This window comes from Propithecus coquereli, unplaced genomic scaffold (genome assembly GCF_000956105.1).
Source record: "Propithecus coquereli isolate 6110/MARCELLA unplaced genomic scaffold, Pcoq_1.0 Scaffold222, whole genome shotgun sequence".
NCBI lineage: Eukaryota > Metazoa > Chordata > Mammalia > Primates > Indriidae > Propithecus > Propithecus coquereli.
The window spans coordinates 1,447,517-1,462,633 of NW_012147412.1; the positions used below are offsets into that span (position 1 = coordinate 1,447,517).

The 15,117-nt window shown below is 36.8% G+C and overlaps 1 pseudogene; it reads left to right on the top strand.

The window, feature by feature from the left end:
• Positions 1-12,810: 12,810 nt before the first annotated feature.
• On the top strand, positions 12,811-13,419 carry LOC105810852 (annotated as a pseudogene).
• Positions 13,420-15,117: the final 1,698 nt, after the last annotated feature.

Genomic DNA, 15,117 nt, shown 5'->3' on the forward strand with positions numbered 1-15,117 from the left:
CACTGTTGCCATCTTTGTTTCTGGGGCCACTTTTGCTCATTCACAAGTGGGACTTAAGTGGGTTTAAGACTTTTTCCTTAATTCTCTGTAGCAGAGCTTCAACAAGGCTGAAATGGTAAGGCAAGACTTGACTAAAAGGCTCAGGGATAACAAAGGGAAAATAAACACAGCAAAAGGTACCTAATTGGGCTCAAGAGTGGTGACTGCTCTCCAGAGCATGGCCCATCCTCACAGGGCCCCCTAACAGTCACCTCCCTGCCTAGCTTCCAGCCTGCCTCTGTGTGGCAGAGGCCAAAGCCCCATCCCAAGGAATTGGGAACATCTTAAAGCATGTTTATGTTCCTGGAAGCTCAGGCCACTGTCTGAAGCCAGCCATCAAATTTCTAAGCAACTTCTTTTCCTGTGCAGATGGGTGCCAGTTTTGATTTATTTATTTTTGAATAACACCAAATTCATAACCCAATCTGAATAGGAAAAGGTATGTAGCATAGGAAAAGAGAAAGAACTTTTTATGATTTGTCAAAATATGAATAGCAGTAACTCATTTTCATTTTAACTACAAGGGTTCAAAGCACTGGTAGTAACTGATCTCCTTTACCATAGTCATCGGAACCTCACTGAATAAATTCTTCTCAGGAATTATCTACTTCATGTAGAACAAGACTGTGTTCTCACCTACCAAGTCATCTTTTTTCCAACACTTGAAGACCTTCAAAACAATGATGCAATGATATTTCATATCCATCAGATAGGCAAGATAAATAAATAAAAATCTGACAGTACCAAGAGCTGGTAAGGATGTGGGATATAGGTAACTCATATATCCACTGCTGGTAGCACTGTAAACTGGAGAGCAACTTGATAATATCTAGTAAAGATAAAGTGGGGACTTCTCTGTGAACCCTCAATTCCAATCTTGGCATATACACTAGAAAAATTCTTGCAAATGTTCACAAGTAGGCATGCACAAGAATATTTACTGCAGCAGTTTGTAACAGCAAAACATACAAAAACAAAACAAAACAAAACACCCTGGAAGCAATTTAAAGGTATACCAATAATGGGATGGATTGTTAAAACTGTGATTTAATTAATACAATGTATAATTCGCAGTAGTAAAAGTGAATGAACCAGCTCTACATATTTCCATATGGACAAGTCTTCACAATATAAGATTTAGTGAGAACCCCAGAAGCTCAGGTGAACTAAGCTGTCACTCAAGTTTAATCATTGACCAGGAAAAATACTTGCTCAACCATTCTTTCAAAGCAGTGTTCTTAAGTATATAGACATGGCCTCAGTTAGGTATTTTAGGAGGCTGAACTATCGATTTTATGCCAGCAAAAAAAGGTTTTCCTTAAAGGTCTCATGATTTGGGTGCATCTGTAATATATGGAGAGAGCCACTTGTACCAGCACTGATGAATAGAAACAGATGCAAGAAGGAAAAGAAACCAAAAAGCAACTCTCTATCCCAAATGCGTAGAAGGAGCAGTAACCTAGTTACAGGAATGCAGATATGTGGTTTTTAATGAGAATGTCTCGGTCAACAGAAATCTGGACTAGATTATGCAAGAATTCAGATTGCACTGTTGCTACCAACAGAATAAAAGGATAGAGAAGTGTTCTGTTTTTTCCTCTACTAGAGTATTAAATCTACTCGGGATCAACAGACTAATTCTTTTCCCCAAATAATTTTTAGTCCTATGTGGATTTGAAAGGAAGTCATCTAAAATAGAAAGTGATTGCAAGAGATTGGGGGGAGGGGGTCCTGCTAATTAAATTATAGAAATATAGAGGTGGCATGGTACAGTGGAAAGTCCATTCTGGCTCTACCACTCACTGGTGGTGCTTTGGGCAATTCATTTAATGGTTCTAATCTCCAATTAACAAATAAAATAAAATAGAACCTCTTGCAATGTTGCTGGGAGAATTTACCTATGCAAAGTACAAACATACAGGGCTTGCTAAATAAGAAGGGCCCAAGAAATGGCAGAGATTGTGATGATGATGATTACTCTTTTCCAGGCTGTTATTAGCTACATCCTCCTTCTAATATTTATGGTATGATGGGAAAGGAACAGAAAACTACGCAAACTGATCAAAAGTTGTCTGTAAAGCATTTAGTGGCAAAATGGAACTTCTTGCGCTCAGAAGATAACTGGCCAGTCTATTTTGTTAATATAATCTTTTCTGGTTTCAATTTACTTTATTGTTTGCATGTTGATCGTCAGAGAGCTGGTTATATGGGCTACATTACACTGGACCCCTGTAGAATTATTCTTAGGGAATTACCCTTTGGTGAGATGCTATTAGTTGAGACGACGCCCGGTGGAACTCACTGGCTCTGCTGTAAGGAACGTTTTTGACTGTGAGGCTCGCTGCATCATACAGTTTCTACCCCCAGGTCTCTCGGGAAAAATGCCTATCTGATCTTGGAGCTGAAAATAGCTGAAAATCCCTTGAGCAATTGGTTTTATCCTACAGATACTGGGAACTGACAAGGTTCTTTTCCTTTTTTGAATCAATATCTGGAGAGCTAAATTTGAAGTCCATCTGTAAAATGCGTATGTCATCACTATGTGCATTTTTTAACCTTCACTCTCAAGTCCGTTTTGTTCCTGTCCTTGTTTTTTTCTTGTCCTTTCATCCTACTTCTAGCTAGAAAAACACACATACATAGATACACAGATACATATACTTACATCTACAAAATACAGTGCTCCATACTAACCTTTAAAAGAAATTATGCAAAATGTTGTTACTCTGGGTGGCTTGAGAATAGATTAATAAAGCTGACCAGTCTAAAATTTTGTTTCTTCCATAAAACCTTCCTGTACACATGTTTAAATGCAGCTCTTAAAAAGGCAGTTAAGTTGTCAACTCTCATCTAGATCCTAAATAAGTGTTTTTCCCAACACATCATTTATAATATACTGTTGCAACTCAGGAATTGAGGTATTAAAGTGCTGCTTGAGACATGCCGGGAAAACTCTGGAAAATAACTTGCTAAAAGAAAAACAGTTCAAGAAAGCAATTTTATGTTCTATTTTCCTGGTGGGATACTATCTGGGATGGGGTCGCGCTGTTTATGTGTAAGCAAAAATCTATTCTGTATGCTGCATAAAAAGACAAAATGCTTTATAAAAAGACATTATGCTATGTTGCATAATGTCTCCAATCTGAGACATTAAACAGCAGCCCTCAGCAGGTAATTTATGGGGCACAGAGTCAAGGCCTCATACTTTTTCAATCATTGTCATCTTTATGCATGAAGGACCACCATGACACTTTTTGCCTTCTTTTTGCTCTCTAGTGTGTCTTCTTTTTTTTTTTTTTAAATTATATATATTAAACTTTGCCCTGAGTTCAAGGGTACATCTTAACTCACTCAAATTATGTCCCTTGTCCCTGACTGAGAGGAGTGCGCGTAATTCAGCACCATGCCCAAGAGCGAGGTGATGGGCTTCATTCTGAACCCGTGCACGTCCCTCTTTTAGGAAAGGCACATCAATACTCCCCTGCCCGGGGGCTGCTTCCCTTTATAATTCTTTTGCTAATTCTGTCAAAGTTTGCTTTTTACAGTACTTTGTAGGCCAAATCCTGGTGAGGTGCTGTAAAGATGGATGTAATTTCATGAGGAAAGAGTGTTAATTTTTTAGCCTAAAAGAAAGGTGAGGAAAGGTCTCTTCTTTTACACCTTCATTTTACTCAAAATGCTGAATCGACTTTCTTTTTAAATTGTACAATTAATTGAAGACAAAGGGAGAGCACGGTCTTGTGAAGGAGTGGTCTCTAGAGACGTTTCTCAGGAATTTGTAGGAACAGGATCAGCTGCCATAGAATAGGACATAGTAGACCCCATTCCTTCCCTGAAAAGGATCTAGCATGTGGCTTGTGCCTTATTCCTTTCAGGACACATCGCCCTGATGACGGTCACACCCTCATGGTTAAGACACCGGCTCTGGAGTCAGGCTCCTGGATCCAAACCCCAACTCTAGCACTTTATATTGTGTGCTTTCAACAAACTGCTACACTTACCTTCACTAAGCCTCATTTTTCTCAGCTATAAAATGGGAATGATATTAATAGTACCTACCTAAGTGCTTTAAGGAGATTGTGTTATTTAAACCTTATAACCACCCTAGAAGTAGCTATTCCTATTGTGCTCAATGTGCTTTAATTCCAGTATCTTTTTACCCTACTAGCAACAAGAACACCAACTTCTCATATCATAAGACTCCCAGCAACCTGTTCCAGAGCTTCTCAAGTGGGCAAATATATTGACCTTTCTCCTACTTGTTTGTTCATTAAACACATTTTTCATAGAGTGCTTATCTGAGCCAGGTATCTACAGAGATAGAGATAAGTGTATTTTGGAGGTGGACGGCATTTGGCAGAGTCAAAAATGAATTTCACGTTAGTAATTGGTGTGGAAAGTGATACTGTTTACTAAAATGGGGGAGACTAGATTGGGAGGGGGAAAAGGGAGGGGAAATGAGAGTTCTCTCTGGGGCATGTTAAATTTAATTGAGATGTTTATGGACTATTTAAATGGAAATATTATATAGGCAGTTGGCTATGCAAGTCCGGTGGCCCAGAGATGCCCAGGCTGATGGTTTAGAATTCATCAACATGAAGATATTGTTTAAAAACAGGGAACTATATGGCAAGACCTAGGGAGAAACTAGATGGAGAAAGGAGAGAAGAGGCCTTAGAAGTCAATCCCAAGCAACTCTAACCTTTGGAAGTAGGACACAGGGGGATGAACTAGTCAAGCAGACTAAGAAGCAGCATTCAGTATGAAAGAGGAAAACCAGAAGCAAATGATGTCTCAGAGGCCAAAAAGAAGGAAGGGGTTAATGCCACTATGAACTTACAGTGAAAACAGAGAAGTGTCCACTGGCAATCCTCACGAGAACGGTTCCAGTGGGGAGTGGCAGAAAGAGAATCCAGATTGGAGAAAACTGAAGAGTGAATGGTGACAGAAGCTGCAGAGATAGCATGTGTAGTGACAATTTTACAGAAATTTTGTTGAGAAAGGAGCATAAAAATAGAACAGTAGGGAAAAGGATATAGAATGTGAAGTCAAGAAGAAGGGAAATACCAGAGTGTGTTTATGTCGTGATGAGAATGCTCTAGTAGCAAGGAAGAGATGGTGACGCATGAAAGTCAAAGTGTGGGAATCCTTGAGTGGGTGAGAGAAGGAAAGTTCCAGAACACAGATGGTGAAACTGGCCTTCGATAGGTGAAGGGACACATCCTCCCCTTTAGCGGGAGGAGAGATGGGGGCAGGTGCAAGTCACTTTCAGGGAAGGAGTAGGAAGGTAAGTAAATTCACACTGACGGTGACTATTTTTCCTAATTAAGTCTGAAGTCAGCTCAGCAGGAAAGAAGATGAGGAATATAGGAAGTTTAAGGAGAGAGAAAGTCATCTTAAGGAATGCAGGAAATTAGAAAAAACTCAGTACGAAGGGTGAGTAGTAACAAGTGCCTGTTTATAGTTACAGACGAAGTTAAAATGCAGCCAGTCAGCTGTTATGTGACCCTCCCTGCCAGTGCTCAGCTCCTCTAGTACTGGAACAATTAGGTTTCTCTAGGGGTTTGCCAGTCAAGATGGACAAAGAAAAAAAGAGGGCTCTTCAGCTGAGGATATTTGCAAGGCAGTGAGTATATCGCTGGACCAGGGCATCTAAATTGTAGAGAGCCTACTACAGTGAGTGGTACATAATAGACAGTGATGAACTAATGAATACTGTACATCTCCCAGACATGACTTCCACAATTCATTTATAGGTCATCAACAAAGTTGAAAAGTAGAAGTCTTGTGACTGCAGACTTTGGACAGGAACCTAGGTTCTGTAAATTCTTGAGTTCTGTCTTGCCATAGCCATATAACCAATCCTTTTCTTCCTCTTCCCCTTATGATAGTTGCTGTACACATATGTCAAATATATATACATACACACATACATACACACACACACACACATGCCAGAGACAATGACATTCTTCACTTTTATGAGGCCTCTGCCTTAAACCTTTTCCTTGAGGAATCTGGGATTTAATGTGGGTCACGTATATAAAAAGTTACTTGTCAAAAGCTATAATAGAGGAATGTGTGAAGTACTTGTGAGCATAATGGAAGAAACAATTTGATTTTGTCTGGTAGGTGGGGATGTCTTCACAAAGAAATTGACATATGAGCTCTGACTTAAAAGACAAAAGGTTTCATTTGGGTCTTGATGTTCAATAGAAACTCACTTAAGAGAATAGAAAGAACTTATAATAATAGCTAACATTGAACGTTTACTATGTGCCAGCACTAAGAACTTTACATGCTTTAGCCATTCAGTCTGTGGAAAGGTTCTATTTGTATCCCTATTTTTCTGGTGCAGATTAGAAATGTTGATAATTCTGCTATAAAGTGGTCCATATGGGACTCAAACCCAGGTGTTAGGAAGAAGGAATGGCACCAGCAAAGGTGCAGGGAATGTGCAAATGCATGAGATGCCCATGTAAGGGAAGCACACGAGGGGCTGGGGGTGTGGGATAGGGGTAGGGAGATGAAGAACAGAGGAGCATGGCAGGGACAGACGTAGGAGGAACAATGGCAGAGGAGCCAGGAAAGCCAATTCCAGTCCAACTGTGAGTGGGTTCAGTTATCTATTGTAGTGCAATACACTACCCCAAACTTAGTTTGCATAAAACACACTTTTATTATGCTCCTCAATGTGGTGAGTCAGGAATTTGGAGAGGACACAGTGGGGTGGCTTGTCTCTGCTATGTAATATCTGAATCCTCTGCTGGAAATACTCAAAGGCTGGGGGTGACTCAATGCTGGGAGCTGAAAACACGTGAAGGCTCATTTTATCCAATGTCTAGTTGTTGATGTTAGCTGTTGCCTGAGACCTTAGCCAGGGTTGTTGGCCAGGGTTGTTGGAACCCCTTAACATCACCTCTCCATGTAACTGCACGGGCTTCCCCACAGCATGGTGGCTGAGTTCTAAGCACAAGTGCCCCAAGAAAATAAGGGAGTAGTACATGGCATTTTACTCCACGGATTGAGTCAGTACAAAGTCCCATCCAGGTTCAAGAGGAGAGGACACAGATCCCACCACTCAGTGGAAGGAGTGTCAAAGAATTTGAGGACATATTCTAAAACTACCACAGAGTCAGTGAATGAGGTCTTTAAATAAGGGAAAATCATTAATGTAATGGAAAACTGATCTATTAGCACTGAGGTGATATCTGTTGTTATACAACTTCTCCATGTAAAATGTATGAAATAGTGTAATACTATCCGTTCTTCCAAAGTCCCTCCTGACCCTTTCTTTTTCTCATTTTCTTTTCTCTTTCAGTAGTCTACTTGTTTCCTTCATGTATAACTTTATGTGAGAAGAGCCAAGTTTTAAAAAGTCATATGGAAGTACCTTGAAAATTTATAGAGAAAAATAGCTATAAAATTCTAAAATATAAATAATGAAATAACATATAGCAGGAGAATTTTATATTGGAGAAAGTTATCTTTCCAGTGCCTCAATAGTTGGCCGAATCTTTCAGACTAACACTGTCTATAATATTTTTAATTACAGTCAGTGTTATTTCAAAATTGGTACAATTCTTTAAAATGACATATTCAAAGAGCGCCATAAAACCACCTAAGGTAGGTGAACAACTAAACCTTGCAAGACAGATGGATACCTATGAGCAGTATTTAATCTTAGTGGCAAGTCAGGCTTCCCTATGACAAGTTCCTGGCTTGGAAGCAGTGCTTACTGTGATACAACTTTGTGAGCTAAGTGTTTACCGAGAGTGGAGAACAGCAGGATAGCCAAGCAGCTGCCTTAGTATGAGCCATTGTTTAAAACATTCCTATGAACACTTTATTAGATGTTTCCATGTATCTTCAGTGGGGCCTACAAATGGTCCTTTTAAAGTTTAACTCAATAATAAAATCCCTAGTTCAAGTATGTTCTAATATTATTCATTCATTCATTTATTCAATAATTATTTTTTACCAACAACCATACTCAAGTATTGAGCTAGTCACTGAATGTTATTAGCAAACTACAGATCTGGAAGTATATCATTTTTAGAAAGAGTCCCCTTTTAAATGATTAATCTTTCCTTACTAAATAAAAGTACCTTGAGTTCACATAAAATTTACCTTAGAAGCTAGATAAGTAAGTACATGACAAGCCAAGAACAATGTATGTTTAGTTACTGTTATTATGAAGCCCAAAATGCTCACTAAAATTCTCTCAAGTTACCCATGTCCATTCTCACTATATTTCTTGAGTGGGGTCAGAGATTGGTAAAAATACCAAAAAAGAAGGAAGAGTAGACATGACTTGTCAACTTCGCTTTCTACAATGGAGAACTAGATAATATTAACTAGGCCATCTTTTGAAGACAACTAAAAAACTGGACAAATATTTTTTAAAATCTGCTTATAGGTATTAGATAACTAATAAGGCAGTGAAAAGAGCCAAGATTCAAGGGAATAAAAAAACTCAGAGAGGCGCTGACGCTATTTTCCTCTAGTAGTATCTGCTGATTCAAGAAGAGATGATTGAAAGGCTTATAAGCTGAGCAGTGCTTTTGACAGTCTCATGGGAGGAGGAAGACAAAACTGGAGACAAAAAGTTGTCCAAGGCCTGAAAAGGAAGGCCCTGAAAACTCACCATGTTTTGGTTAGGTTTTTAAGGGGCTACTTCTTAGAAGGAAGAATGAACTGGAAGGAAATGAGTTCACAAATATTTTGAATCCAAATTAAAATAGTCTGAAATTGGATTAAGGTATTTAGAGATTATTTGTGTTCCTAATTGCCTGCCCAAAGCAAATATAAATCCTCTTAGGCCTCAAATTATTATTATAATTTTTAACTTACAATAGCTGATTTGATTAGTCAAAATTAACCAGGCATGTCAAGAGATAAGAAAACACGAAAGAAAACCAAGAGAAGCAATGTACAATTGAATTATACCTACAAGGGCTCCAAATAATAAGATATGAGACACAGACTTTAAAATAACTATGACTAAAATATTCAAAAAAGATCAATGTTTGAGAATTTAGGTAGAAAATCATATATAAATTATAAAATTCAAAAATTGAGAACTGGATGGATTGTATAGCAAATTACAGGTAGCTGAGGAGAGAATTAATGAACTGGAGGATAAGTTAGAAGAAAATATCTATACAAGATGATGGAGCAGCAAATAAATGAAAAATTCCTGAGTGAGCATAAAAGACATAGGAGACATAGAAAGTCTTATATACATACAAGCAGAGTCTAAGAAGGAAAGAACAAATGGATCAAAGCAAATTTTAAAAATATAGTTGATAAAAAATTTTTAAAAACTAATGGCCTTTCAAAAGGATACTAAAAGATAATGGAATTATCTTTTCAAAGTATTGATTAAAATAACCCCACCAACCTATAATTCTAAACTAACCAAAATATCATTTTGGAATGTAAAGTTTAAATAAAGTCCTTTATTCAAGGTAAATAAAAATAAGATAAATCATCACCTGTAGTCCATCACTATGAGAAATACTAGATGGTGTTTGTCACACAGAAGGAAAATGGTTCTAGCAAGAAGGTTGGAGATGACAGAAGAAATAGAAAGCAATAAAATTAGAGTGAGGTATGGAAAATGGCAGACCAGGAAGCTCTGAGGTCTTATTTCCCCACAGAAATATAAAGCAAAACAAAACAAAACAACAACAACAAAAACCAGAAGCTGTCTGACCAAACTTCGTAGGAATTCTGAAAACAACCAAAGGTTTAAAGTGACCAAGCAAACTCAATCAAGAAAAAATTATCTTCAAAATAGTAGGAAAGTTTTGTGGCATTTTTACATATCCTTGTCCCACCCCCTCCCTGGTGTGGTGGCAACATTTTGGTTTTGAGCAGCAGCAAAGCAGTCCCCAGCTCCCCCTCCTTGAAACAGAGGGAGCCAAACTTATTTTCTTTTAAAATTATTGTGTATTCTGTTATAAAATAGCTGAAGATACTTGAAAAACTGACTCACTCATCTCTGTCTTGCACAACTCAGAAAATAGCAAAATTGGTGGGCACTGCTAGGAAAGGCTACAAAGGGAATGCAAACCCACACAGATGCCTGAGGCAATAGATTCTGGGTGGTGATATACAATAAAGCATCTAAAGTGGAGATAAGACTCTGGAAAATTAGAACATTCAAAACATAAAGCAACTGCATATATGGGGAAATTTGGAAAGTCACACATATGCACCTAGACAAAATGCATTCTCAAAAAAGGCTTGAGAAAACCATAAGCTTTCATCTGAGGTTTATCCCTATGGTCAGAGCAAACACAGCTGATCTGTGAAGGACTGCCCCAGCACAGAGCCAATCAGCAAAGACTGGGAAAGGTAGTTGTTTCTCTCTCTCTCTCTCTCTCTCTCTCTCTCTGTGTGTGTATTATTTGTTTGTTTGCTCCTGGCATTCAAGGAAATATCGTCAAACTATTAGTTGAACATGAGTTAAAAGAACAGAAACTTAAATGAGTACATATGACAAGAAATAATCTTTCCAAAAATACTTTCCAAACAAACTAGTACCACCTTCAACAACTAAAATAAAACAAAAACAAAAGCAGAAAAGCAGCAATCCTGGGGGAAAGGGAAGAAAATGATTTCCAGAGTTATCACATCATAACAATCAAATGCTCAATTTTCAACAACAACAACAACAACGACAGAATCACAAGGCATACAAATATACAGGAAAACATGGCTCACTCAAAGGAATAAAATAAGTTGACAGAAACTATCCCAAAGGAAGCCTAGAAATTGAACTTACTAGAAAAAGACTTTAAAATAATTGTCTTAAATATACTCAAAAACCTAAGGGAAAACATGGACAAAGACCTAAAGTAAATCAAGAAAACAACATATGAACAAAATGAGAGTATCAACAAAGAGATAGAAATTACAAAAAGGAACCAAACAGAAATTCTGGAGCTGAAAAGTACAATAACTGGAAAATTAACTATAGGGGTTCAACATCAGGCAGAAGAAAATCAGTGAACTTGAATTTAGGACAATTGAAATTCTTGAGTATGAGAAGTAGGAAGAAAAAAGAATGAAGAAAAGTGAACAGGGCCTAAGGGACTGTGGGACATCATCAAGTGGACCAGCATATGCATCAAGAGAGTCCCATACAGAGAAGAGAGAAAAGGGCAGAAAGATTATTTAAGGAAATAATGGAAAAAAACTTCCCAAATATGATGAACGATATCGACCAAAAACTCCAAGAATCTCAATGATCTCCAAATAAGATAAAAACAAATAGATCCACACCAAGGCACATTATAATCAAACTCTGAAAGGCCAAAGACAAAAAGAGAATACTGAAAGTAGTGAGAAGTGACTCATTATATTCAAGGGATCCTCAATAAGATTATCAGCTGATTTCTTACCAGAAACCTTGAAAACCAGAAGACAATGGGATAACATATTCAAAATGTCAAAAGAAAAAACTGTCAATCAAGAATTCTGTATCTGGTAAAACTGTCCTTCAAAAATGAGAGGCAAGATAAGACATTCCCAGACAAACATAAGCTGAGGGAGTTCATTACCACTAGACCTGCCCTAAAAGAAATGCTACAGGAAATTCTTCAGATTGAAATGAAAGAATGCTAGACAGTAACTCAAAGCCATATAAAGATATAAAGATGTCTGATAAAGGTAAATATGTGGAAATATATAAAAGACAGTATTATTGTAATCTTGGTTTGTAACTCCACTTCTTATTTTCTACAGGATTTAAAAGACAAATGCATAAAAATCATAAATCTATGTTAATGGCTATAAAGATGTAATTTGTGACATCAATAACATAATGGGGGACAGAGCTGAAAAGGGGTAGAGTTTTTGTATGCAACTGAAGTTAAATTGGTATTAATTTAAAATAGATTGTTATAACTTTAGGATGTTATATGTAATCCCAATCATAACCACAAAGAAAATATCCATAGAATATACACAAAAGGACATGAGAAGGAAACCAAAATGTGTCACTACAAAAAATCAACTAAACACAAAAGCCAGTAATGGAGGAAATGAAAAACAGAAAAACTATAAGACTTATAGAAAACAAATAACAAAAGTAATTACTGATACTTCCCTATCAGTAATTACTTGAAGTGTAAATGGATTAACCTCCCCAATAAAAAAAACATAGATTGGCAGAATGAATTAAAAATAAAACCAGAATTCAATTATGCTCTCTACAGGAGACTCAACTTTAGAAAAAGACACACACAGGTTGAAAATAAAAGGATGGAAAAGATATGCCAAGCAAATAGCAACCAAAAGAGAATGGGGGTGGCTATACTAATATCAGACAAAATAGACTTTGTCAAAAACTGTTACAAGAGACAAAGGACATTATATAATGATAAAAAGAGTCAATTCACTAAGAAGATATAACAATTATAAATATATATACACAAAACATCAGAACTACAAATATATGAAGTAAACACTGACAGAATTGAAGGGAGAAATAGCTCTACAATGATAGTAGGAGGACTCAATACCCCACTTTCAATAATGGATAAACAGAAGGTCAATAAGGGGGGACTTAAACAATACCAATTGAACCTAACAGACATATGAAGAATATTTCACCCAATGAATACAGAATACATATTTCTCAAGTGCACATAAAACATTCTCCAGCATATATTGTATGTTAGGCCACAAAACAAGTCTTAATAAATTTTTTAAAATTGACATTATAGCTTTGTGTTTTCTCTTTCCAGCCAGCGCCAAGTGATGGGCATCTCTTGGGACAACTGGCACAAATGCTGCAAGACCGAGGGCAAGAGAAAGCCCTACCACAAGAAGCGGAAGTATGAGCTGGGACACACCACTGCCAACACTAAGATTGGCCCCTGCTGCATACACACAGTCTGGGTGCAAGGAGGTAACAAGAAATACCATACCCTGAGGCTGAATGTGGGGAACTTCTCCTGGGGCTCAGAGTGCTGTACTTGCAAAACAAGGATCATTGATGTTGTCTACAATGTGTCCAATAATGAGCTGGTCCACGCCAAGACCCTGGCGAAGAATTGTATCATGTTTATCGACAGCATACTTACTAACAGTGGTACAAGTCCCACTGTGCACTGCCCCTGGGCTGCAAGAAGGCCCAGCTGACTCCTGAGGAAGAAGAGATTTTAAACAAAAGTGATCCAAAAAGATTCAGAAGAAATATGATGAAAGGAAAAAGAATGCCAAGATCAACAGTCTTCTGGAGGAGCAATTCCAGCAGGGCAAGCTTCTTGCATGCATTGCATCAAGACCAGGCCTGTACACCAAGCAGATGGCTAAGCACTGGAGGGCAAGGAGGCAGAGTTTTGTCTGAGGAAAATCGAGGCCTGAAAAGGCAAATAAATGTTCCTCATGTCTTACCTCATGTAATAAATGTGTTTATTGTTCTAAAAAACTTGACATTATATACAATATCTTTTCTTCTTATAATGGAATGAAACTAGAAATCAATAGCAGAAGGAAAATGGAAAATTTAAAAATATGTATAGATTAAACAACATACTCTTAATGGGTCAAAGAAGAAATAACAGGGGGAATTAGAAAATATGTTGAGGTAAATGAAAATGAAAACACAACATATCAAAAATTATGACATGCAGTTAAAGCAGTACTAAGAGGGAAATTTATAGCTGTCAATGTTTACATTAAAAAAGAAGAAAGATCTCAAATCAACAACCTAACTTTACAACTCAAAGAACAAACTTGAAAAGAACAAACTAAAACCAAATCTATCAGAAGGAGGGAAATAATAAAGACTAGAGTAGAGATAAACAAAATACAGAATAGAAAAAAAATAAAGAAAATCAGTAAGACCATGAGTTGGTTCTTTGAAAACATCAACAAAATTGACAAATCTTTAGCTAGATTGACTAAGAAAAATGAGAGGATTCAAATCAAATGATTGTGGGGACATTTCTACTGATTTCACAGAAATAAAAAAGATTACAGATGGTCCCCAACTTATGATGGTTTGACCTACGATTTTTTGACTTTATGATGGTGCTAACGTGATACACATTCAGTAGAAACTATATTTTGAGTACCCATACAATCATTCTCTTTTTCACTTTCAGTACAATATTCAATAAAGTACATGAAATATTCAACACTTTATTATAAAATAGGCTTAGTGTTAGATGATTTTGTCCAACTGTAGGATAATATAAGTGTTCTGAGCACATTTAAGGTAGGCTAGGTTAAGCTATGATGTTCAGTAGATTAAGTGTATTAAATGTGTTTTCAACTTATGATCTTTTCAATCTGCAATGGGTTTATTGGGATGCAACGCCATCTGTATAAAAGAGCACTAGGAACAGTTGTATGCTAACATATTGGATAACTGAGATGAAATGGACAAATTCCTAGAAACATACAAACTACCAAGACTAACTAATAAAGAAGTAGAAAATCTAAATAGACTTATAACTAGAAAGGAGATTGAATTAGTAATTGCAAAATTCTCAAAGAAAAGCCGAGGACCAGATGGAATTATTTGTTAATTCTACTAAAAATTTGAAAAATTATACCAATTCTTCTAAAACTCTTCCAAAAAATTGAAGAGAAGGGAATACTTCTTAACCCAATCTGGTCTTCTGAGACCAGAATATACAGATACCAAAACCAGGCAAAAATATTGCAAGAAAACACAGACCAATATTCTTTATGAATATTTATGCAAAAATTCTCAACAAAATATAATACTAGCAAACCTAATTCAAGAGTATATTACAAGGATTATACACCATGATCAAGTGGAATATTTTCCCATAATGCAAGGATGGTTCAACATATGAAAATCAATCAATATAATTATACCACAGTAACAAAATAAAGGAAAAAATCCACGATTATCTCAATTGATTCAGAAAAATGATCTAAAAAAATTCAACACCCTTCCATGATAAAACACTCAACAAACTAGGAATAGAAGAAAATTACCTCAACATAATAAAGGCTATATATGAAAAACCTATGGCTAACATCCTACTCAACAGTGAAAGACTGAAAAGTTTTCCTTTAAGAAAACTT